The sequence below is a fragment of the Callorhinus ursinus genome, unplaced genomic scaffold, assembly GCF_003265705.2.
Source record: "Callorhinus ursinus isolate GAN/ISIS: 27379988/994484 unplaced genomic scaffold, GSC_fseal_2.0 scaffold37, whole genome shotgun sequence".
Lineage (NCBI taxonomy): Eukaryota > Metazoa > Chordata > Mammalia > Carnivora > Otariidae > Callorhinus > Callorhinus ursinus.
The window spans coordinates 2,242,725-2,268,763 of record NW_027397099.1 but is presented as its reverse complement, the minus strand read 5'-3'; the positions used below and the strand labels follow the sequence as shown (position 1 = coordinate 2,268,763).

At 43.0% G+C, this 26,039-nt stretch overlaps 1 protein-coding gene across 1 annotated transcript in view; it reads left to right on the top strand.

Annotated features, from left to right (window-relative positions):
• Positions 1-26,039, top strand: part of PMFBP1 (polyamine modulated factor 1 binding protein 1) — a 191,846-nt gene that overhangs the window by 110,889 nt on the left and 54,918 nt on the right. Inside the window, exons 6-7 of the mRNA XM_025889080.2 lie at positions 4,134-4,312; positions 4,715-4,870. The gene's annotated coding sequence lies outside the window, so the exon portion shown is untranslated. The remainder of the gene's footprint in view (positions 1-4,133; positions 4,313-4,714; positions 4,871-26,039) is intronic.

Genomic DNA, 26,039 nt, shown 5'->3' with positions numbered 1-26,039 from the left:
GCCTCTTTGCTTGGATGCATCCACTGTGATTCCCAGCTTTTTGCAAAGCACTGCAATAATCGGTGGGGCAGTACAGCATCCCAGCCAGCCACACACTGATGAGGACGGAGGAAGGCTATTTTTAGGGTGAATTTCCAAGTCTGAAAAACGCTAGTAGGAAGTGGGCACCCAGCTCCTGGTTCTGTTTGTCATATCAGTCCCCGCTGAGGAAAGCAAACAGCAGGTAACTGTAGAACACACCTGTCTATAGCAGCTGTTTGATGTTAGCAGGCTTTGATTGTCAACCAAGCAATTTGTGTAGGATTTGGAAACAAAGGAGGGAGATTGTCAAGAGCCAGAGGAGCAGGTGACATGCAGCATGCCTATGTGCTCCCAGCAGTCAGGAGGAGAATGCATGAGCGAGAGATTGGCACCAGAGGTAGCGCACTTTGGAGAAGTGACAGCCTCCTGCGGGGAAGTAATGGGGTCTCTGCAATTAAGTGCCAACTCCCTATCCCAACAAAGCCTTGATGTCACTAAAGTCCATGCTACTTGTAAACAATTCTAATGAGTGTCAGGGTGGGACCTAGAGGAGGAAAAAAAACTGCATGGTTCTTAGCATGGCTAGTGAAAAACCTCAGTAAGGACTCCAGATGGATGCTAGCCAGATGGTTTCTAATTTATGATGGATTTATTATTTTTTTTCTGCCTATCCTTCAAGATCCAGCTCAAATCCCATATCAACTCATTCATTTATTTATTTGTTCATTCGTTCATTCATTGGTTCATTCACTCAACGGTATCTACTCAGCCTACTCTACCTTCTGAGTACAAGATCCTAGTCAAGGCATCCACAGGGAGATGAGTGAAAAAGACAATCTTCTGTCTAAAAGGGAGATAAAACATCAATAAATAGTACTAGGTATTGGGTGTCTAGTACTAGAAATAAAGTGGTGTGAAAATTCTAGAATAGGAGAGTTAACTTTAGTTTGGTGGAGAAAAATGAAGAAAAGAATTTAGGAGACCTTCCTGGAGGAAGCCGCCTCTGTGAAAACCTTCAGTAGCTCCTCAGACTTGGGATTTCATCTCTCTGAACAACCAGGGTACTCTGCCACTCAGCCATGACCTACCTTGTAGAGTTAGTGGCCTTTCAGTATATCTAGTCTTCTAGTTTATATGTGACCAAAACTAATGAGCTTTGAAAGTATTTTTTGGGCTCCATGCTGGGCATGGAGCCTGTTTAGGATTCTCTCTCCTCCTCTCCCTCAGCCTTTCCCTGCTCGTGCTCATGCTCTCTCTCTTTCTCTCTCTCTCTCTCTCATTCTAAAAAAAAAAAGTATTTTTTAATAAATTGAGATAATATATATAAAGGTTAGCAATATAGTGGGTAATTTATAAATATTAGCCCTTTCCTGGATGGAAATAAGCCCAGAGGTAAAAGTAAATGTTGTGGTTGAATATAAGCTAAAAATTCAGGACAATCCCTTGACCAACTTCAATGTTAAAGGACTGGTTTTGGCAACTTTAGTTGAATCCTTTATTATTATTTATTTTAGAGCCAGACTCTTTTGTCTTCCAGAAAAGTGTTTGCTATCATGTTGGAGAGAATTATTCTGACAATCGCTATTTGTTCCTAACTATCATATTCAGAGGAAACATAACACGATTCTAACTGAATTAGAAACCAGATGTAAAGTGGGAAGTGTTGAAGATCTCTCTAACAACTGTTGGGAATGAGGAGTATCTATAATGAAAATATGGACATAGTTCCTCTAACTTTCACACCTCTCAAACTCCAATTTAAATTTAAATACAAAATGCATTGTTCTAAGGGGAACTGTTCAGCATAAAATTATGATCTCAAAATAGTGTCTCATCACCCTCTCAAGGAAAAGTCTGAGAACTGAGAAGACAGAGCCAAATGTCAGCTTTTCCACCAGACGTTTCCAGGCTGGTGTTGAAGCCATGCTGGGAAAAGAGCTGGAAAAGCAATGATGGACTCACAAATGAGGATTCTATGGCAATCTGGGAGCTCTGCAAATCTGTCCCATGGGTGGGATGGGAACAAGGAGTTATTCAGACTGTGAAACAATAAATAAAAGAGCAATAAGTATATAGTCAGCCAGACAGAGGACCATAATCCAGCTAAAGCACCCAGGGACCCCATGAAGGACAGTCTCTGTGTATGTCACCAGCAGCATACAGAATTGGGCCGCACAGGCTACCCCTCTTTTCCCCAGACAGTCTGCTATCCCCCAAGGCCTGATAGAGAATGCCCAACTAAGAATTAGCTGTTTCCTTCAAGCAGAGCCCATCACTAGAGGATTGTTGTCTTGCCTTCCCAATACAAGAAACGGGGAAGAGAATACCAGATATCATGGTAAATTCTGGATGTACATTAGCTCTTTATAGGTATTCCATGGAAGCCAAACCCCTGTGCTGCCACACAACAAAGAATTATCTGGCCTAAACTGCCAATTGTGCCAAGGTTGAGAAAGCCTGGTCTAGATGTATCATGCATGCACTTCACTCTGAAGTCTTGCCCCTTATGTAGACATATTGTCAGGTCTCAGGGAGCAAATCCCCTCTTCAGTCAGAACTCACAGACTTTTCTCTACTTCTCCCCTTCCTCTTCTCTCTCCTCCCTTTTCACTCTTCCCAGCTGTGAGGAAATCTCTTTTAGGCGCTGGGGAATCCTTCTGCCTTTATGTTTCTTCAAGACACTAGGCCTGTGCTCCCAAATCTCCTCTCCAAAATTGACAAGAGGCCACCACAGGCATTTGGTGCAGGACAGCTCCTGCCCATTCATTATTAGACACTTAGCATCTCTAGCCCCTAGAGAACAAAATGTGGACAGTACCTTCCATTCATTTAAACTACCAATAAAACTCATGGCATACACTTCCAAAGCCCCTTTTAGGGCTGCTAATACCCCCATTGGAAAGTTTTCCCTAACAACTTAAGCTTTAGTAATATGGAAGCCAGAAAGACTTTCACTCTACCTTGTGGCCTGCCTCCCCAGAGGCAATGACCAATCAAATTACTTGTTTGTAGGAAGGGAAGGAAAAGAAAGACAAAATAGATTGATATATCTAAATAATATCGAGCCACATTCTGGTTACTTTCTGCAATAGAGGTTCATAGGATCCATAGAAACTTGGAGCAGTACAGGGATTTTTTTTCCCACCAATCATTTCAAAAAGCCAGTGTTAAAACTCTGGGTTTTTTTTTTTTTTATCACTAAGTAATGTATCCATCAGACTCTCAACCCATTTCTGACCCCATCTCATACCAGCAAGGACAGGGTAGGGAAGAAGTTCTGGATGAGGGAGGTAAGGATGTCTGGTGCTTCCATTACCAGAGAGCCGAAGATGCAATAGTTTGTATTTTGGCAAAGTCAACTTGGCTACATCAAAACCTCAAGTGACACCTTCACTCTGAGGCCCACTGCTTTTAGGCAGATTTGTACAGCAGGCTTCTTGCAAAGGAGAACTAGATCCGCCTTCTCATTTGCTACCAGGATCCACAGTTCCCAAGAGAGAAGATTGAATTGGGTTGGGTTGCCTCCATCTGATCTGGAAAATTCTAGTGAGTAGAATCCACACCAAACTTGGTCAGAGGCACTTGGCCCCTTCATGCTCAACCCACAGATGGTTATCCTCTGCTCAAGCACCAACCCCTATCCATTCACCCATAGGCTAGTTCTTTCCTAAGATATAACTATAGCAAATTGTGCAGGAAGGAGGCTTTTTGGGCCATTTCCCTCAGAAAAAGCAGGCATTCTGGTCCTCAGCCTGTCCATGGTGTGGAAAGTGCACTGCATCAAGTGTCCTGAGATCTAGGCCTTATCCTTACTCTGTGTGATTTTGTCCTAATCCCAACTTTTCTGCATCCTAATTTCTTATCTGTAAAATATGCCCCACCTGTATCATAGGGTTGCTGTGCAGTCCAAATGAGCTAATAGTTATGGAAGTACTTTGAAAAGCTATAAGAACTATAATAATGTTATTCCTTGACTATAGGTTAACGGACATAATAAAATTGCTATTGCAGGTATTAGCATAACAGCACAGATTGCCCTTTCTTTTAATGAAATTCATCAGGGATAAAGTTCTTGAACTTTTTCCTGACATTCTCTCGCCATCTTTCTTCAGTAGGAGGCCATGAGGCTCAGTGGTCCCCAGCCACATACTCGTGTATGGTCGAGGGTCCAGAAGGCCACTCTGCATAAAGGGACATTGCTTGGATACAGATTAAACATCCTCCTGGAACCTTCCAAGGTTCTAACTGCTTGAACAGCTCTAGCAAGAGAGTCAGCAAATATTTTAAACTGGTAAGTGTGGAAATGCTGCTCCAGAATAAAGCAAACCAATTTTGATTAGAAAACATGTTCAGTTTTGTGAATATCTGCACAGTTCGTTAGTTACAAGGACAGGGCTTCCCCTCCTAGCCAGGAAGAGTTCAGGCTGGTGTAAAGTCCCTGATAAAAGCTAAAGGGTTAGCTCTCTCTGAGGACACCCTGCTACCTTGCCCTATGGACAGGCAGGTGTGGCGTGAAGGTGTTTGGCAAAGGCCTTCCAGAGGCTCTAGCACAACAGGACAGGCCTAGAGCCATGTGTGCGACCAACAGCGTGGCATGTGGTTTTCTCTCTCCAGATCCAAATGTCACCTTGCTGATATAAAATCCATTGCAATACTTCTCTTCATTTCCTCTCTGGCTATTTTTCTCTTGCAGGCTCCATGAAGATTCTCACAGTCACCAAGCTCTCTGTGTAGAGTCAGCAACAACCACCAGCAGTCTGTCCTAATTCCATGCTGCCATTCCCTCCCTGCTCAACTTCTCTCCACGTGTCCTACTGCAGCACAGCATTAGACCAGTGTTACTAGCGAAGTAAGTGATTTGCAACTACATTTTCCCCTCTTACTAGAGGAAACCACCCACTTAAAGGAAGCCACTGCAGAAACCATCCCCCCCTTTTTTTTTCTTCATATAATCTCCCTATGTTTTTAAGTTTCCTTTTGCTTGACCTTCAGCGTGGACTTTCTAAAAGCTGGACTCTGCCTTGTCTTCATTTAGCTATTAAAGCAGGCTTTATGTCTTTTTTAAAGTAACATTCGTAAAAGGGGGCAATCACCAGAGGGTAGGGCCATGCAAAGCCTCAGCTAGGGAGGACACTTCCTTGTCCTCAGAACACAGGCAGACCGCTGACAACACCTGAACAGACAGGGAGAGGTGACCTTGGGTTGGAAACAAAGAACTGGGCCCCGGAAGCATGCCTCTTACCTCCCCACAACAACATAGCAACTCACCCTGGGAAGAGCAAGAGCACAGAAAACAAAGGCTCATTTGGCATCTCTGATATCATCTTTGGAAGTGAATAAGACAAATAACTTAAAAGGGGCAGGGGAGATCGATGACGCTGCTAACTTGAGACTGTCCATATGAGAGACTCTGATTTATCAGCCTTCATAAGAGCGGATAAGCTCTGAAATGAGTGTTCTGTGATCGGCGGTTGTACCTCCTGCTAATCTGTGTTGCTTTCCTGGTTGGGGGGGCGATGTATGTGTGGAGGGGGAGGGGACTGTGACAGGGACTGAAAATACACACTTTGATTCTATTATTCACTGATCCACCAGTTTGCCCTCTTACGATGAGGCTCTTAATTGTGCCATTCCGAGGTGCAGCCCAGAGCAGGTGGGAATTCTATTTCAGAACGGGTTTGAGGGGGGGAAGCTCTTGCTGAGAGTGGAGCCCTGTCATTTTTTTTTTTACCAGTATTATTATGAAGCTGTGTTCCTTGTATTAGCAGAATGGAGTCAGAGAAACCATGCAGCCATTTGGAAAAGAGGAGGGAAGTTCTCCCCAGGGCAGGGGGATGCTCAGGATCCAGCAGGGAGAGGGAAGCTATTATTAAAAATAAGAATAAGAAAATAGAGCTGTAAAGTGGGTGAGTAGCCAGGCTGAATATTGGTGCAGAACAGTGTCTGAAAACTGGCTGGGGCTGCCTGAGTAAGATTAAAATCTGCAGGGAAATTTTGTTCCTTAGCACTGGCAGAAATTAGGAATAAATTCAATTGCATTCTGCACAATAGCTGGAAGCGATTGAGGTTAAGTGGCCTCGCTCTCTGATGTGTTAGTATTACTGAGCACTCTCTGCCCATGTGACTCGGTGCAATCTGCTCTTGGAACACGTCGCCATGGCAACTGATGATTTCTATTACAGTACATTCAAGTTCACATTCTAGGCCTGTCATATGCTTGGAAATTTCCAGTTAAAATATTTATTTATGAAAAAGGCAAAAAAAAAAAGCCACCCCCAGACTCTTTTCAGGGATAGAAAACAAAAGGTATACCCCGATGCAGAATGATTTATCTGCAGACAAGAAGAGATTGTTGCATTTTCACTTAGCTGTTGCCACCAAACAAAAAACTCCCCATGGGGTGGCCAACTTAGTTGGGGAGGGGGCAAGTTGGAATCTTACGTATTGTGGCTTGTGTGCAGTTGTGATATCTGCGTGCAAGTGACAGAGCCTAAGAATCAAAGTTTCCACTCGGTTTTCTGAGGCACATGTTTCCAGCTGCAGCTTCCCACTAAGGTTCTGCTTTATCTTAGTCAACCCTCAGCCGGGAAAGAGCTGCACTCACCCCTCAGCCATGAGGAAGGAGTGAGGAGCTCTCTCATTAGGTGGGTCAGTATTCTGGGGTCCCCAGATATTCTCAAGCTGACCCCAGGAGAGAAGGAGGGCAGCCTAGGACATACTATGGCAAACTGCTCTCTCCTAGAAGCCATAACTGATGGAGGTCTGTGAGGCGTTCTGTGTATACCTCCCAGGCACTGCCCACGGGGCCGCAGGGATCCCCAGCACTTTCACAAACACTGTTTAGGTTTGTATATGCCCACTAAGAAAGACAGTCAAGGGTTAAAAGAAACCCTTCCTGAGAAGCCAAGCATTGTTTCTCTGCCATGCACTTTGCTGGGAGAGGTTGCTAACAAGCCCTCCTGGCTTCCTCTACTTTTTACGTTAGTCAAGCACATTAAATATGTTAATGAAAGATTCCCCAGTGCTTTTGCTATCAGAAGTTTCCAGGTGGCTGCAATGACCCTAGGTGCCCAATTACCTGGTGAGGGCATCCCATGACTCATAGATGGTTCTCTCTCGAGCTATTAAAATCTCCAGAATTTTTTTTTTTTTTTTACATTGTGGCTTCTGTTGTATCTGATTGGAATTGGAATCATGATTCATAGCTAGAACCCACTTTGTTCAGTGGGGCATGGTTTTCTGAATTTTCCTGATCATAACAATCACTGGGTTGCTTGTTTAAAATACATTATTCTCAAGTGTATTCCTCAGACCTACTAAGTCAGAATCTCCAGGAGATGGGCCTGAGAATCTGTATTCTTACAATCAAGCAAACTTGAGTGGCCCTGTACTTGGATTGTGGACCTATTAACAATATTAGGGCTATCTTTCAAAAATTATCCCACTGACATACTCCTAATGTCTCTATATAAGGCACTGAGCCAGAAGTCTTCTGGGAAATTCTTAACCATTACTGGTGTCAAATGTGACAAAAAAAAAAAAAAAGATTGGGCAATATTAGAGAAATGTAAAGAATGGATTGATGGTTGTGGTTCTGGAGACTCCCCAGTGGAAGCATGAATGAATTCGGTCCTCTAAATATGAAAGTATTTTCTATGCAACCAAATAGTCATCCCATGTTTAAGAAAACAACTTCTTAAAACTCAGCTTCACTGATGTGCCAGCCCAGCAGCTCTAAGAAAAGAGGATTGTGCCTAAAAAACAGATGAAACTGTTCAGGGCTGGGGTGGGGGCGAATCGCAGGGTTAAATTTTTAGTCCCACTCAGCAGCTTTGTCTATGAGGATTACAAGGCAGGTGTGATGTTCCCACATTGCTGACTGTGCACATAAACACTGGCCTGGAGCTTCCCTGGAGACACTTGCAGCTAAGGGAGGCAGCATAAAAGATGGCAGCACCAAAGCCAGAATCCTGGCCCAACAGGTGTGTGTGCTACATTCAGTAGAGAAGACACCAAGCATAGACGTAGCCCCCGAGCCCTCTACTCCTAGCATAAGTGAGCAGTGTCTGGATGTGCAACTCTGTTGAAGAACTCTAGGTAAAGACGTTGGTGTCAACACCACTCAGATGGAGGGTTCTCCCAGATCTGGAGGCAGGGATTGATGAACTTTCATTTGGTCTGTTGACCAACTCACCAAAGGGTGAGCAGTCAGATCTGAGGGTGGGCACTTGGAGAAATTAGAGGCCATGTTTAATTCTTGAATCAAGTCAAGAGTTCCAGAGAACTCCTTCACACACACATATACACCCAATTCTATAAGCTCTGAGAGAAAGAGAGACAGAGAGAGAGATTTAACATGCTCTTCTGGAGCGTGGATTCATGTATCCAGAAATTACTTTTTCAGATTTTGTAGTAGATTACAGACCTATAGGCCCCTGTCCAGCCAAGGAAACAGCATGCCCCGGAGCCCAGAATGGTTCTGGCCAAGCCTAGCTCAAGCCATCGCCTTTGTGTGGGGCAGCAGCGTCACCTAGTGATCCTGTGGTTTAAGTACAAGCTCTTTCCCTGGGAACTGTCCAATTTGATCAAACTGTAAAGAGATCAATTACCCGTATTAATGAGTGAGAATTGTAATATATATAATCCCAGACTGGAGATGACCCCCCCCAATTCTGTATTTGTTTAGCCTGAAATGCATTCTGTGGCCATTTAGCATTTGGGTTTTCCATCAAATAAAATAAAAGAGAGGATGATAGGTCATGCCAGGCAGGCTGGGTTAGCAAGGTTAAAGGGGGCTGGGTCCCTGTGTCAGTTCAGGTCCTCCAAGACGCAGATGCTGAGATGAGGTTAGAAGTGCAAGACAGTGAGGTTAGCACCTGTGAAAGATAAAGGGGAAAGAGTGGGAGTAGGCAGGGAGAGCCTTCAGACCACCGCATAGGTCAGCCATCTGTGAAAAGAAGGGGAAGGAAAGAAGATGGGGTAGGAAGAGCTTCAGACTGCAGTGCTGCTGGAGAAGGGCTTAGCCAGCCCAACAGGGCAATCTGGTGCAAAGATCATCTGCAGAGGAGTTCTGCACTGGCCAGAAAAGGTGGGCCCTGGTATGACCACTGTGCCTGGTCACTGGCCTGGAGCTTCCCTGGAGACCCTTGCAGCTAGAGGCTGTCAGCTAGCTGCACTCCTTATGGAAGGTTCTCTCTTGAAGGGAGACCTGAGCAGTGTACTCCATGGCTGCCACAGACTCAAAGGGAATCTGTCTCAAAATCAGATATCTGCCAGCAGATCACCATGTCTACACATGGACACTATCAAAAACAGAGGATGAAGGAATTCTATGGAGTGATGCAGCTAAACTGATGAGTGTAAAATCTAGCACTTGTTCTCATCCCATTAACTAATAATGTAAACTAGAAAGAGAAATTCTTAGCAGCATTTATTAATCTTGCCTTTCTAAACAGCAAGCTGCCTGCCATCTGTGGTGTGTTCTCTGCCCAGGAAACCAAGATCAATGTCAACAACCTGGAATACCAACAGCACTTTAGCTTCTTTGTTGAGGATGGATTTGGATCTGAAAATGTCTATATCCTGCCCAAGGCATGAACAATGACCTCACATCTGTGCTGACTCTCTCCCTCCTGTAAATGGTCTTTGATGCTGTTGACCGTGAGACACCACTGCCCTGGTGATATGACCTGATCTCTGTATTTAAAAACATTAAGGAACTTGCTCCAGTTCAAGGATTTTCAGAAATCCAATTTGGGTGAATTAGGAAACCCAGATAGCACTACAGGCAAGGGCACAAAGTTTTCAAATCACAGTTAAGCCACAAAGGCCCAGGATGCCTTGAATAAAAAATGCAAGGAGCCGCTTGACAAAGAACCTTGAAAAGATCTAAGGATGGAAGAATGCCCACTGTGGAAATAGAGAAAGGATAAGGAAGAACCAAAAAAAAAAAAGTGAATGCACAAACTCTTTATAAGGCTTGTCAAGAAAAGAAAGGTAAGAGTAGCAGAGAAGGCAGAATGAGTTAATACCACCAAAGAGGTTAAAGGCAAGGAAAATGGGCTGGGGTGGGAAAAGCATGGGCAATAAAGTAGCTGGACTAATGAATGAGAAGGCAAGTGAAATTAATGATGACTCTGAGTGGCAGAGATATCAAGCTGCTCTATTAAATTGGTCTTTTTTTCTAAAGCTATTTTTTTTAAGATTTTATTTATTTATTCATGAGAGACAGAGAGAGAGCGAGAGAGAGAAGCAGAGGGAGAAGCAGGCTCCCCGCTGAGCAGGGAGCCCGATGCGGGACTCGATCCCAGGACCCCAGGGATCATGACTTGAGCCGAAGGCAGACGCCCAACCATCTGAGCCACCCAGGCGCCCTAAATTGGTCTTTAACAAGAAAAATAAAGGAGAGGAGCATACATAATTAGGAAGTAATGAAGATTTTAAATATAGATGTTGAAATAAACCAGGTAAGGGAATACTTGAAAACATGGTATGATATGTAAATCAGCAGGTCCAGATAACACACATTCCCCAATCTTAAGGGAATTAGTTAATGAACTTGCTGCACTACTCATCATTATTTTCAAAGATTCCAAGAGACCAGGGATTATAAAATGAAAATATCTGACCTGTCTTATACCAAATTAAAAAAAAACAACTTTGATAATTTTTTTTCAAATTTTTATCTAAATTCTAGTTAGTTAGCATATAATATAATACTGTTTTCAGGAGTAGAGGCCTTGATAATTATTATACCTGCTGCTGTATACTCTCCCAACCTCATGGGGTTGTTGTAATGACAAATGGGATTAGAAGTATTAAACTACCTGGAAGAAAACCTGGGAGAAATGGGGTTAAGCCAGTGCCGGTTGTATGATCCAGGCTGTTGGACTGGAGCTGGGACATATGATCAAGAGCGATACAGATATTTGACCTTTTGTTCAATGGAATACATGTGGGGGTTATATAATTACATTTTTGTTTTTTAAGCTGATATATAAAATCAGTTTACATCCCCAGAGAGAAAGGGAGAGAAAGTCTCCATACCAGCTGCCCATCTATGATGCAAAAATTTATAAGGAGGGTTGCCTGGGTGGCTCCATCAGTTGAGCATCTGCCTTTGGCTCAGGTCATGATACAGGGGTCGTGGGATCAAGCCCCGCCTCAGGCTCCCTGCTCAGTAGGGAGCCTGCTTCTCCCTCTCCCGCTCCCCCTGCTTGTGCTCTCTCTCTCTCCCTCTCTCTCTCAAATAAATAAATAAAATCTTTAAAAAAGAATTTCTAAGGATAATCCACAGATGGCTAATGGAGTGTAGGCAGTATCAAAAGTCTCCAGACTTTCTCTTTAATAAATAGACTGCAACACAACATCCTTAATTTAATCAAAATAATATATTATTCTTGTAGAAAAAAAAATACAGAGAAGCAATAATAATCACCTAAAATCCTGCCACTGCTTATAAAGTTTAATGTATTTGCATCCATAATTTTTCCTGTAGAAACAAATATAGAAGTTATTTATTTTATTTTTTAGAGAGAGAGGGAGTGAGAGCATGCAAGGAAGGTAGAAAGTTGGGGGGGTGCAGAGGGGAGGGAAGGAGAATCCCAAACAGGCTCCATACTCAGTGCAGAGCCCAACTCAGGGCTTAATCTCACGACTCTGAGATCATGACCTGAGCCAAAGTCAAGAGTCAAACATTCAACCAACCAAGCCACCCAGGCATCCCAATATAGAAGTTATTTTTACAAAAATTGGTTGGGTCATATATGTAGGATGATCTATATAAATATGATATAATTGGGTTTTTTCCCCACACACTATAATACACACATCCTTCCATTATCTCAAGTTGCTGCATAGTTGTTTAACCAACAACTTCTGAACATTTAGATTATTTCTCCTTTCTTTTTGCTATCAGTAACTCTGCAGTTAACATCCTTAAGCAAACATCTTCATATATGTATTCTTTTCTTATGTTAGAATAAAATCCCACAAGGGGAACTGCCAAGCCAATTGTCCTTTTTTTTTTTTTAGGACTTTTGTTCCATATTGCTAAATTACTTTCAAGAAAGAAGGCAATTAACATTCCACAAACAATAAATGAAAATGCCAATTTCCTCAATGTGCACACCAACTGGATTTAACAAATACTTTAATCTTTCAATTCAATAACATTTTAAACATCTTATCATTTACATCTTAACAGTTGAATCTGGATCATTAGATAGAACAAAACACCTAAAGAAATTTGTATATTTTCTATCCTGGTCTTAAACAATTTGGAGGAATTCTCTCTTCCCTCCCTTCCTTTCCCCCCACCTTCTTTCCTGCCTTCCTGCCTGCCTACCTGTGATTCCCTTTCTTTTTGAATCATAGCTGCATTGACATATTTTTCATAAATTTGGGTAAGAAATTCAAACAGCACTATTGAGATTAACAGCACAGCACTATCTTGTCAAGTTAAACTTTCACAAGCCTATGAACCAGGCATATACATTGGAGAAACACTTGCATAAGCATCTGAGAATGCCCAGGAATGCACACAGCAGCCCAGCTCTGCCATAACTAGGGACCCGACAACAACCTAACTGTACATCTCCAGGAACAAGGATAAATAAACTGTGCCATATCCCCACAAGAGACTGTCATATGGCAGTGAAATGGACGGACCACAGCTCAATACAACCACATGGATGAATCTGGCAAACAACGTTGAATGAAAAGAGCCAGTTGCAAAAGGTTAAGTACAGTATGATAAAATTTTTCTAAAGCTCAAAAGCAAGTAAACTTAAATAACATATTGCTGGAGTGAGGGGGGTACCTACATATGTGATAAAAGTATTTGTTATCAGATAAGTTAATAATCATGAAATTTAGGGTGGTGGTTTTCTCTGAGGGGGAAGGCAGGGTCAGAAGAATGAAACAGAAGGAACTCTTGGATGCCACACCGGGAGTATTTCAGATCCCAAAGGGATCAAGCATATCATTTTATTGTTCTGCTTCATAACTTACATAGGTGTTCTAAGCATCTGAATGTGTTAACCACAGAGAGGTGATTATGCATTGCACACTCACTAGTTAGCAAATTTCATTTGCTAATATGTCAAATAGTGCTCTGATGTCCCCAAAGAGCACAAGTGATTTCTCACTGCTGAAATCAGGCCCCATACTCTACTGGCTAGGTGCCCACCACTGAAAATACAGAACATAACCTCTCCCGAGGATTCCACAATCCCCCAGAGGAGCTGTGCCCTCCCACCTCAAGTGGAGAATTCCCTCCACTCTGGAGAATCAGGAAGGGAGAAAAATGAACCAGAACATACAACAGACACAACTGCTAGAGGAATTCCCTGAGGCTTAGGGCTATGACCTTACCCATCTTTTCTAAAAATAGATCCCAAATTCTGGTAAATGGTAAGAGGAAAATAGCCTATTTTTAAAGAAGTCCTAAATAGGGAAATCATTTTGCTTAAGCAATGAGCCAAGTCGCTTCTAATGAGGTTGTGGCATTACTGGAAATAAGAGATATATTTAAATAAATAATCCATACATTAGCCCAATAAATCACTTGAAAAATATTCTCAAATGTACTAAATGTATTTTTAGTGGCATATGCCTGACCTTTCTGGAAAAAGAAAGACAATGCTGGAACATTTTGAGGATAAACATTTATCCCAATTAGTAGTTAAGACACTAGTAAAAGTGTTTTACATTTTCTTAACACCTTTAACTATACCCTATGCTTCAAGAACACTTTATTTTTCCTACCTTTAATAAAATACAGATTCTGTCTGTAAAGTAGCAGGAATATGAGATCAGAAACTTTTTTGATGACCCAATGAGAAATCCTATGGTCCTATTACTTCAAGGCCTCAGGCAGGATGGATATATGTATTTGCAACATTTCCACAAAATGATTTGCAGTCCATAAAATGTTAGTTTTTATGACTGTGTTTCCGAGTGTTTTAAAATCAGTGCCATATTCTTTTTTTTTAATAATATTCACAATAAAAATGTAAATAAAACCCATTTATTCATTCAACAAACAAATTCTGAGAACCCACTCTCCGCCTGGCACTCTGCTGGGGACACACAAGTCTTCTCTCAAAGTCCTTGTAGCCAAGGATGTTTTATTTTATTTTATTTTTTTTTTTTTTTGCCTAGGATGTTTTATAAAACCTCCCGTATTATAGTGCATCTAACACTCTGTATGTTATGTTCCATTGCCTGAAAAATCATAATAATTAATAATAATTAAAATAATAATAGAATAAGTTGTTCTCCAGAGACAAATTCAGGTTGAGGTTTGGGAGGAGAAATTCCAAACCTCAAACTTACTCATCCCTGACGCTTCCCCCACCCCACCTCTCTCTCAACCCTAACTCTCTGCTTTCCCCTTCTCTGATCCTTAGCTAAGTTCACTAGATTCCCTTCTATTCCCTTTCCTCTCTCTCTCTCACCTCTTCCCTTTACTATAAAACTTGCAGGGAAACATTCACACCACCCTCTCCTCCTAGAAACTTCTGGTCAACTGTGGGTAATTTCAGTCCTTTGTTCTAGCCACAAGGTCACAAAGGTCAGCAGTGGCCTCCTGATCTCCAAAATAATGGCCTGATTTTCCTCCTCTCACTTAAACTTCTGTAGCAGCTACACCATGGACCCCACTATCATTTCTCTGCCTTCTCCCCTTTAGAGAGGTCTTTTTACTGGCTTTCTTTGGGTGAGACCCTTCTCAGCCATCCTAGCCAGCTTCCTTCTCTGCCCATCCCTCCAGTGTTGGCACTCACACCCCAAACAGCACCCCCACTTACCCTGCTACTCTGACCCCTGGGGGTTCTTCTCGTGTGCCACATGGAATTAGACATGGAGGCTCTTAGACAAGCTCTTCCCTTTGCCTGAATACTGACCCTGGAATACTCATGTCACACATTCCCCCTCTCTCATCTGCTTAAATCCCACTCATCTTCCAGGGACTGGCTTAATAGGAAGGCAGCATGTGGTAGTGGTGGAGGGCATGGACTCTGGAGCCAGATGGTGGGGATTCAAATCCTGACTCTGCGCTGATGAGCTATGTGACCTTGGGCAAGTTACTTAACCTCTCTGTTACTAATTTCCTCAACTATAGCATGAAGATAATAATAGTATCTGCCTCCAAAAATTGTTATGAGAATTAATGAATTAGTTTTCTTAAAGATTTATTCATTTATTTGAGAGAGACAGAGCAGGGAGGGGGCAGAGGGAGAGAGAATGAAAGAATCTCAACAGACTCCCCGCTGGGCGCAGAGCCCAAGTTGGGCTCAATCCTACCACCCTGAGATCATGATCTGAGCTGAAATCAAGAGTCAGACACTTAACCAGCTGAGCCACCCAGCTGCACCAATGAGTTAATATTTTTAAAGTCTTTAGAGCTGTGCCTGAAACATTGTAAGTACCATGTGTATTTGTTTAGGGGGGAAAAAAAGTCAACTCTAAAAGTATTTTCCAAACGTTGAAGCTTTTAATCACCCTTTACCAGCCTCCTTATCATGATATATTGTTTTTAGGTGGGTGTCTCCCGTTATACTCTGAGCTCCCTTGGTCAGGGACCCTGTTCTAGTTGCTTCTGGATTCCAGCCTGGCACAAGGCAGCTCTCAGCAAATATGTGTTGAATGAGCAGATCATTAAGGATGAGTTTTCCACAGCACCGATCTTTATAGCAACTCAGAGATCGTGAGCCTAGAATTTCCTTGGGAGGCATTTTGGCAGCGGGTGAGGGTGGGGTATTATTAGGCACCAGCACTTTCCATTCCCGCAATTTCTTCAGCCCCGTAAACTGATCAGGTGACAGGAGCCACAGTAGTGCCAAGCCCAATTAATCCAAACCAGAATGGCATACACAGTACCTGTTCTGTATCCCATCAGTTGAGTTTTATTTTCCATCCTTCATACCTGTTTCCTCCTTTGTGTGTGGTGAATGAGCTTTACATTTAAAACAAGAAAAGCCAATAAAACACAAAAATCACAAATCAACAGTGCTTTGTTCAAGAATATCCTATTTAATTAAGAAACTTCCCCAAGTAATACACTCATTTCCGCCACCAGGTGTCAGGTGGTGCTAGGTGCTGTAGGCGGAAGCCCAGGGGGACTATAAGAGAGAAAAGCTATGCTCCCTTCCCTTGAGGCTCACAATGCCATGTAGGATAGAATACACCATCCCCCTCTAGGCAAGCATCTTTAGAAATCGAAGATGTTCGCATAACCTACTAATGCATCTGTGCCTTTAATTAGCCCAATCGAGCATATAACTCGGTAAAATCTCTCACCTTTTTTGCTCCTTTCAACTAATTTCTGGACATTTCATTTTCTAGTAAGCTTTCACTGCATAACAAGCAGTAATGAAATGACCGATATTAACCCATTGTTAGATTAAACAAAGTACATCATTGGCTGATAGCATTCTATATTATTGGGGTTTGAAATGGGTCCCATCCTATGTTGCAAACATTTGGTATTTGCCTAATGAGACCATTCTTGTACCTACAAAGGGAAAAAGACATTGTATTAAAACATTTCATGTTAATGACAGCATGTTCAGCACTTTCCGCTCAGTCACATCTGTGGGTGAGGCAGGTTTCTTGATATTAAATGCTGCAGTTGGGCCCATATTCTTAGCAAGATGTCTGATTGGCTACTCCCCAAACATACCTTAAATTGGCTTAAAATAGAACAATCACATGCTAACCCGGTAGCATTAGCAACTCTATTAACAGCCAATTTCACATCCACACCAGAGGGAGTAAAAGGTAATTTGCTCATTATCAACACCCTCTGGCAGTGGAAGGAAATGACTGTTCATCAAAAAGTATTTTCCAACATAACAATAGCAGCGCCCATATGTAACCACCTCACTCTCCCTTCCCTCCATGACTGGATCCCTGGAGAATGGCTACAGGAAAAAGACCGAAATACAAATGGGTTTGATATAAGTAGTCTACCTACCCAACCCTTACCCGCCCCCATCCAAAATCAGCCCTACCTTCACTTCACCTCAACCCTTTAGGGTTATAAATGAAATGTTGGGCAGATAATCCTACAGGATACAAGATAGATCCCACTCCAACAGAAGTTGTGTGGATGGAAAAGTTTTCCAAGTCTCCATTACGTGACTAAGTACCTCAGACTACTTTAATCTAACCCAATTGAATGTGGACAGTTCTTCGAGCCCACTGTAACCAGATCTAATCTGGTGAAAAAAAATAAACCATTCAAGAAATACAGGATTGTCCCAATGGGGCAATTTTAAATCTCACCCCCGGTCAGGTTTCATTTACTAAATATTTCTTCAGAAATGAAAGGCTTTTATTTGATTGCTTTTATCGGTGTTTAATAAACTTCAGTATGATGTGTTTATATATTTGGATATAATTTCATACTATTGTAGTGACAAATTACAGAAACAGATTTCTTATCTATCACCTCTGTTAAGGTGGCTCTTTTTATTTGAGAATAGTCATCTCCTAATTCTTATCTAGCTCTCTGGGGCTTCTCCTCTTCTTCCTACCTTTGTCCACCCTGTCTCCCATACACAGAGGCCAGACTAATCTGCCTGAAGCAATTCTTGAGATGTCACTCGCACACCCAAAATTGCCTCCCTGTTGTTTCTAGATACATTCCAGACTCTGCATTCTAGCATCTAAAGCTTTTCACAACCCTGCCTCTCCCGCTCTCCTAGCTCTAGTTGGAAGTTCTCATTTCTCCCCAGTATCCCAGAATATAGCCCATCTGCCCTTATCAGAATCAAAGGTAAGAGCCAATGTAACCGTCTCCAGAAAGTTTTTTTTGATTGTTCCAAAAGAAAGTGATCCACTACACCTCTGAACTATAGTAACTCTTTGGGATAGTCTACTAGTTCATAGTAGATTACAAGGGGGCTTCCCCTGGAACTTGTAAATGAGAGAAAAATTGTTCTGAGAGCTGAACCATACCCAGAGTCACCTTAAAGAGACAGATTAACTCTCGGATCTGATGACTGGACCGTACCAGAGTATCCTACTTAAGGAAAGAGCTTATCAATCTCATGATGCAGAGGGGAGAGAAAAACATAGTCATGGAGGGACTGATGTCTGGACCCCTCCAGATGTCTGGGAGGGATGTCTAGGAGAGAGCGAACCTTGGCTAACAGATTGATAGTACCAGCCCCTTTGGTATCTGAGATAGTTACTATCTGTCTCTGCTATCTAAGACAGTTACATGATGTTGTCCTAGCCAGTTGCCATTCAACACTAGACTCTTTAAATGTCCTTAGTTCTGATTCTGTCACCCAAAACCTCTCTGGTTTCTGATGTTAGTCAGAGGGTGTGTTGGACATATGGACTGCAAGTATTCCAGCTCCCATGATAGTGATTTCTCACTATAAAGTAGTTAGTTGGCTCTTTATTCTTTCAGTAAATATTACTTAGCATCTACTATGTGCCAGGTATTTGTCTCCTCACTTGAGTTAAGATGGTAAACAAGAAAAATATAGTCTCGACCCATGGAGTTTACAGGGTAGAGGGAAATACAGACAAGTACACTTACAATTCTAATATTGTGTGATGACTGCCTTGTTAGGGATGTTCAAGGGAGAAGAGTGGGACCACATGCTTGGAGGAAACACCCAGGCTTCAGGAACCAGAGAAGGCGTTGTAGAGAAAATTATATTTACCCTGGAAGTCCTGAGGCACCAGCTGGAATTAGCCCAAAGATGATGGGAGGAGGGAGATGAAAATATACATGTAGCTCAAGCAGCATGGGCAAAAGATTGAGGGTATGTCTGAGAAACTGAGCATAGTTCAAAAAAGCTATGGTGGGGAATAGAAAGAAGGGCAGGGAGGGCCGGGAAAGCAGGACACAGGTCAAGGAGGACCTCAAAAACCATGAGAATGGTGGAGAATTATTGAAAGGTTTTAGGCAAGTAAGTGACATGATCATATCTCTAATTGCTGGAGGAATAGGCAGGGTCATTGGGGATGAAGAAAAGAGGGACAATTAAAAGATTTATTTAAAAGATACAACAGGCAGGACTTGGTAGTGGTGGGGTGAGAGGACAGGGAGTTGATAAGAGAGGGGGAAAGAGGGAGGAAATGAGGGAGAGAAGATTCAAGATGGTGCTTCCCTCTCTCGGCTTGAACAGATGGAATGCATTTTGTGGTACCTTTCACTGAGGCAACTTGTAATAGTGGTTCAGAGCACAGACTCCAGGTAGTGCAGAGTTGGGCTACCTGGGTTTGAATCCCTGCTTTACCCCTTACTGCTGTGTACTCTTGGGTAAGTTACTTAATCTCTCTGTGCCTCATTTTCTTATCTATAATGAAGATAACCAGAAGACCTATTCTTAGACTCATTATGCAGATTACATGAGTTAATGGTGACGTGCTCAGAATAGTGCCTGGCACATAATAAATGCCTTATGTGTTTTTGTTAAGTAAATAAAATAGGTGACACAGGAGGAGTAACAGGTTTGGAGTAGAGGGTTATTATTATTTTTTTTTTTTAGATTTTATTTATTTGAAAAAGAGAGCACAAGCAGAGGGAGAGGGTGGGAGAAGCAGGCTCCCTGCTGAGCAGGGAGCCCGATGTGGGACTCGATCCCAGGGCCCTGGGATCAGGACCCGTGCCGAAGGCAGCCACTTAACCGGCTGAGCCACCCAGGTGTCCCTGGAGTAGAGGATTATTGCTTCAGTTCTGGAGATGTTGAACTGCAGAAATCTATGGAACAATCAAGAATAGCTGTCTAGATGGCAGTTACATATGTAGATCTGGAGCTCCAAATGGAGATCTGTGCTAGAGATTTTGTTCCAGGAGCGACCTCCTATGAACGGTAACTGAAATCAGGACAATGGATAGAACATATCAGAGAGGGTGTAGAATGAGAAACAGAAGGATAAGACAAGGGAGAGTCTGGGCGACCATTTCAGGGCAGAAGAGGTACTTTACTTGCCAAAAATATTGAGGAGCAGTCAGAAAAGCAGGTGGAAAACTAAGCGGTTCTCAGAAACCAAGGACAGAAAGTGTTTCTAGAAGGTGGAAGTAGCCGCTGCTGTCAAGTTTGTCAAATATAATAAAGACCAAGAACAGCCCATTGGATCTGACAACAAAAGTTTGACCTCAACCAATCAGAGTTGCTGCCACTGGGTGGGGATGGGGGCTGGAGAAGGGGGTGGAGGGAAAATAAAGAGACAGCAAATGCAAACAATGTGTTCATCATGATGAGTGGGGAGTAGTGAGGAGGAGAGAGCCGACAATAGGTGCAGGTCAGGAGAGGCTTTCTTTTTTTTTTTTTTTAGTGTAATGGAAGATACTTGAGCATATTCAAATGCTGTTATGGGTTGAACTGTGTCCCCCAAAATTCATATGTTGAAGTCCTAACCCCCAATACCTGAGAATGTGATCTTATTTGGAAATAGGGTCATTGCAGATGTAATTAGTTAAGATGTGGTCATAGTGGAGTAGGGTGGGTCCCTACTCCAATATGACTGGTGTCCCTATAAAAGGGGAATTTGGAGACAGACATGCACACAGAGAGAACACCATGTGAAAATGAAGGCTGAGGTAGGAGGGGTGCGGGCAAACCTCCAGAAGCTAGGTGAGAGGCACAGAACAGATTCTCCCTCCCAGCCCTCCTCAGAAGGAACCAACCCTGTCCACTCCTTGATCTCAGACTCCTAGCCTTCAGATCTATGAGACAATAAATTTCTACTGTTTAGCCACCTAGTTTGTAGTACTTTGTTACACCACCCCTAGGAAACTAATACAACTAAGTCACCAGCTAATGGGACTTTTCACCATTTACCTAATTAATCAGGGTCCCAGCAGGAAGCAGATGGCACACTCAAGCTGAGTAATTCGTGGGCTCTTTTATCAAGGAACCAGGTATAAAGGCGTGGGCAGGGTGTAAGGAAGCTACATAGTATCATGCAATGCCCAGGGAGAGTAAGAGTAGGCCTTGACCATCCCCAGACCTCAAGGGCCAGGGGCGGAGCAAACCTAACTGAAGTGGGCAGCAGAGCAGCTGCTTGGAAGGGCCCCTGACAGAAGTGTGACCCCAGCCTCGGTCACTGCTGGGGAGCTGCCAGGGCCAGGTCTGAGGGCATATGTACAAATATGGCACAGCCCTCCCTCCCTCTGATCTTCTGCTGGTGCTCCACATCCGCCAAACCAACCAAAGGCCGGAGGGCAAGTGAGCTGCTTGACAGGCCCACAGGTGCACCTCACAGGGCATGGAACCGAGGCAGGAGGGGTAGAGACTAGAAGTAAGGGGCAGGGGCACCTGGGTAGCTCAGTAGGTTAAGCACCTGACTCTTGATTTCGGCCCAGGTAATGATCTCAGGGTCGTGAGATGGGGCTTTGCCCTGGGCATGGAGCCTGCTTAAGATTCTCTCTCTCCCTCTCCCTCTGCCCCTCCCCTCCTCCCTCTCAAAAAAAAAAAAAAAAAAAAGGGAAGTGAGGGGCAAATGGAAACCCAGTCCAATGCCTTTTCACACTTCGGAACCGCTTGACTACATTATATATTCAAATGCTTAAACTTTTAAAATGCTAATAAGAAGAATCATTAGAAAGGGAGAGGTTGCAGTCACTAGGCCCCTCACTGCGTGAAGCCCCTACGGGAGGGAAGGGGGCTATTTTATGGCACCAGTACTCTTGTAGTTACGTTTGTCGTTGCTCATTTCTGCTTCACCTAATGCATACTGGGTTCTCTGCACTTTTTAATTACTGAATAAATTAATATTTATAGTCTCTATTTCTCTTGGAAATATCCATTGAGAGGGACTTTTTCTACTATCACCTGACCTCTTGACTATTTGAAGTGACTGAGGTGTATCTCTCTCCTAGGATACCTTAGAGATATGCCAGTGAATGTAATTGTAACCAGCAGAACAGGTCTGGTTTAAAATATGGGCTCATAAGAGACAGCAAGTGACTCTAGAGAAGCTTCTGTTTATAACATAATCGGTAAGAATCATTTCTTTTATATATGATTATAGACATTTATTTAACTAAACCAACTATAAGACTGTATTATCTAAACTAGTACAGGTTGACCCGCTATCTCCTTTATATACTTCTATACCAGCTTTAACCAATGCTTTATTTCAAGCGGAATCTTAATTCACTGCAGAAATTAATGCAATAATCATAAGAATAACAAGTCTTTTATAATAAAGGGTGATGTACACACGTCCATAGCAGTTCACTTTTGGATTCTGCAACATAAATAATTTTTAATCCCACAAAGTAGCACCAACTATGTGGCAATATTTTGAGTCCCTGGGTTAGCTTTTCCAGGTGAAATTAAAGAACTGTTTTGTCACAACCCACTTCAGAAGTCTTCAGCTTCTCACACCATAATTATAGCTGCAATCCGCTGGTTGCCTGCTTCTTGAAGAAGAAGGACCAGATTTGGAAGTCACTCTTCTTTTTTTTTAAGATTTTATTTATTTATTTGAGAGAGAGAGAGAAACAGCATGAGAGAGGAGAAGGTCAGAGGGAGAAGCAGGCTCCCCACTGAGCAGGGAGCCCGATGTGGGACTCGATCCCAGGACTCCGGGATCATGACCTGAGCCGAAGGCAGTCGCTTAACCAACTGAGCCACCCAGGCGCCCTGGAAGTCACTCTTGTAACTAGACTATCCATGTGAATATCTGCATACTGTATTGTCTCTGGTGGGGGGAAAAAGGGATGTAATAAAATACAGAAACTGTCATAGGGAGAGGAGAAGTTGCTCGTGGGTAAATCATTTGAGGAAAATCAGAATTGAGCTTTGACCCAGTTTCTCTCTCTCATGAATAATGGGAGGAAGAGGATGAGCTAGAAATGGCCTCAGAGATCAGTAGGGGCAAAGGAGGAAACCAGGTGAGTGGACGAAATGACCTTTGACAGAAATTCAGCCTTCAGGATCTTTCCAGGTGGAGATGTCTGAAAGCTGGATAGCATACGGGAATAAACCTCATGATGTAACAAGAAAAAGCCATACGTAGCTGAGCATTTTAATTAAAAAAATAAATAAACATTTAAAAAGCAAAAGATGGGGCTCCTGGGTACCTCAGCTGGTTAAGCATTGGACTCCTGATTTTGGCTCAAGTCACGATCTCAGGGTTGTGAGTTGGAGCCCTGCATCTGGGCTGGGGCTAGGTGTGGCGCCTGCTTAGGATTCTCTCTCTCCCTCTCCCTCTGCCCCTTCCCCCTTCCCCCCTCTAAAAAATAACTAATTAAGTAATTAAAAATAAAATAAAAAGCAAAAGACAAAATGGAGAGGAAGTGGGGAGTACCCCATGGCCCAAGCCATCTTCCCACGAAATGCACTTCTATGAATGGTCCCAACTGGGTATTTCTAATTTTTTAAAAAGTCACGCGCACATGCTACAACACACCCACAAAAGTTTCATTCCTTCCCTTTGTTTTGGAGACAGAAATTCCCTTTACAGCCTCCTTGTTACTGGTACTGAGGGAGTGCTGGGGTGCACCGGAGCCTGGCGGCTTTCCTCCCTCATTGCCACTTGTGCGGCTGACGCGTTCTCAGTTCCAAAGTGCCAGACTGTGCTGCCTTCAGTCAATCCGTTTAGCCAAAGGCCTCTGATTTGTTCACATTTACTACAACACATACAGAGGGCTGGAGGATTTTTTTTTCTTTTTTTTTTTTTTCCACTATTGATCTGGTGCTTTAAGAGGGGAAAAAATCTCCTTGGCTGTCTAAACACTATTGATCCCTGCTTGGGAGTCGCAGCAGAAGTGTAGAAAGGGCGTGGATGAATTGAAATTTCATTTCCGACAACTTGTTCCTGTTATTTTTACCCTTTCGGACGGGGGGAAACACGTTGCTGCCGCTTCAGTCAATGTGGTCGATAGCTCCACTGAGAAACTCAACACGGCTTCCGCCAGAGGTTCGGCAGTGAGACATGATGTTGGATTTGGAATGTATGAAACTGAAGGATGCTGGTGAAAAGCACGAGGTCTTCGCAGACGGTTTGGGGCTTGCTCTGACCTCAAGGGAGCCGTGGCTTCGGAGAAAAGGGTCACAGAGGCAACAACATTCCTGTTTGGGAAAGGCCCTGAGCAGCCTCGCAAGAAGCTTCACGGTTAACTGGAGGCCTGCTTCAAACTCTCAGCTGGATTTTCCATAACAAGAAAAGGAGAGATCCTCTCGAGCCAAAGCTAAATTTCAGGCCTCAGACGGGAGCATTATGTTGCCCTCTTCCAGGAGGTTGCTCATTACTGTCTGGAAAAGGACTGATGTAGAAACTGGAGCTGCAGGCCCGCAGGGAACGGGTGGACAACAATGGGTGTTCAAGGGCACACATCTGCAGCCAGGAGCCTCAGGAAGCACTCCCACCCCGTCAGCACGCTGAGTAGATGTGGTTTGGTGCCAACAGCACCAGCTTTGTTCTTACTTTTATGAGATGTTCAAAGAACACAGCAGAGAACCAGGCTCCTTCTTCCTAATGGCAACATCTGGCATTTATGTAGCCACACACCTTTGATCCTTAAGGATCCCAAAGCACTTTATAACCTGCTGCAGTGCTAATGGCCAGAGCAACCATCTTACTTACAGTAAATGCGTTCAAATATTCCCCACGTTGGTTCCCTCTTCTCAATTTTGCTGTGTACAGAACAGTTCTCCATTCTGGAAGGAACGAATCCAGTTTGGATCTCAAGCACCAACTTTTGTGTGTCATTTTTTTTGCATTTTGTTCAGTACTGTGCCCCCCCACCCTGCTTCTTTTTAACTAAAAGTACTTCATAACCATTCTTAATAAACAGTACTTCGTTTATATTTCCAATTATTTTATAGGCCTGTTTCTGCTTCTATCCCCATCCCTCCCATTCCAGAGAAAGATGAAAATGTTCTTTTCTCCTGGGAGCCAAGAATCTGCATTGCGGATGAGGTTGCAAATTCAGACACAATAAACAGAATTAAGAAAAACTGAACTGGCATTTGACAGAAATTGTAAAATGACACTTAGAAATGTTGCTCTTGTGGAAATTACTGATATTAAAATATAAATCAGTGTCTTGTGTTTCCCGTAGCACCAGGGGCTCTATTAGGTTATGTAGTTTGATTGCTGAGCTGAACCTAAGAGACTTGGCAGTTCCGTGCTGAAGTTATCCCAAAGTATTTAACCCCTCTCCTCCTGGAGAGCAGGCATCCAAGCAAATGCCAGCTAAAAACATTGCCTCCAAAAGGCCTTGGCTTTTTCATTGAACAACTTGAAATCTGGGAGAAGGTAGAGGGGGCTAACATGTGTAGAGAAGGTAAAGGAATTTAGAAAGTCCTTTCTCAAGGCAAGAATCTTGTTGCATGGAACCAGGAAGAAGGCAGCCTGGTGCAACTCAAAAAGCAGATTCAATGCTAGAAAGGGCAAAGGAGAACAGGCCATTATGTTTTATTAAATATTACCCATTATATATGTATAATTTTTTAAATCTCCACAACAACCCTGTAAGGTAGGCACTGTTACTCCAGGTTTTTCAAAGCGAGAAAACTGAGACTCAGAGAAGGTGACTTGCCCAAGGTCAGTAACTTGAGTCAAAATGTGAACCATGACTCCATAAAGAAACGGCTGGAGCATCTTGAAGTGCCAAAAAGTAAGGAAGTACGCAAGAAAGGATGGGGGCTTATGGAAAGGACACAGGAGCTGGGGTACCTGGGTGGCTCAGTCGATTAAGCGGCCAACTCTTAATTTTGGCTCAGGTCATGATCTCAGGGTCCTGGTCTGGTTCCATGCTCAGCAGGGAGTCTGCTTGAGATTCTCTCTCTCTCTCTCTCCCCCGCTGCCCCTCCCCCCAGCGCATGCACGCTCTCTCTCTTTCTCTCTCAAATAAATAAATCTTAAAAAAAAAAATTAGGAGCCAAATTGAAAGAGCTCCCAATGGCCAAACTTAGGACATTTGAGCAACAAAATAAACAGTTATATTAGATTATAACCCACAGAATAAAATAACCATGAGTTCATACTGAAAGAAAGAAAGAAAGAAAGAAAGAAAGAAAGAAAGAAAGAAAGAA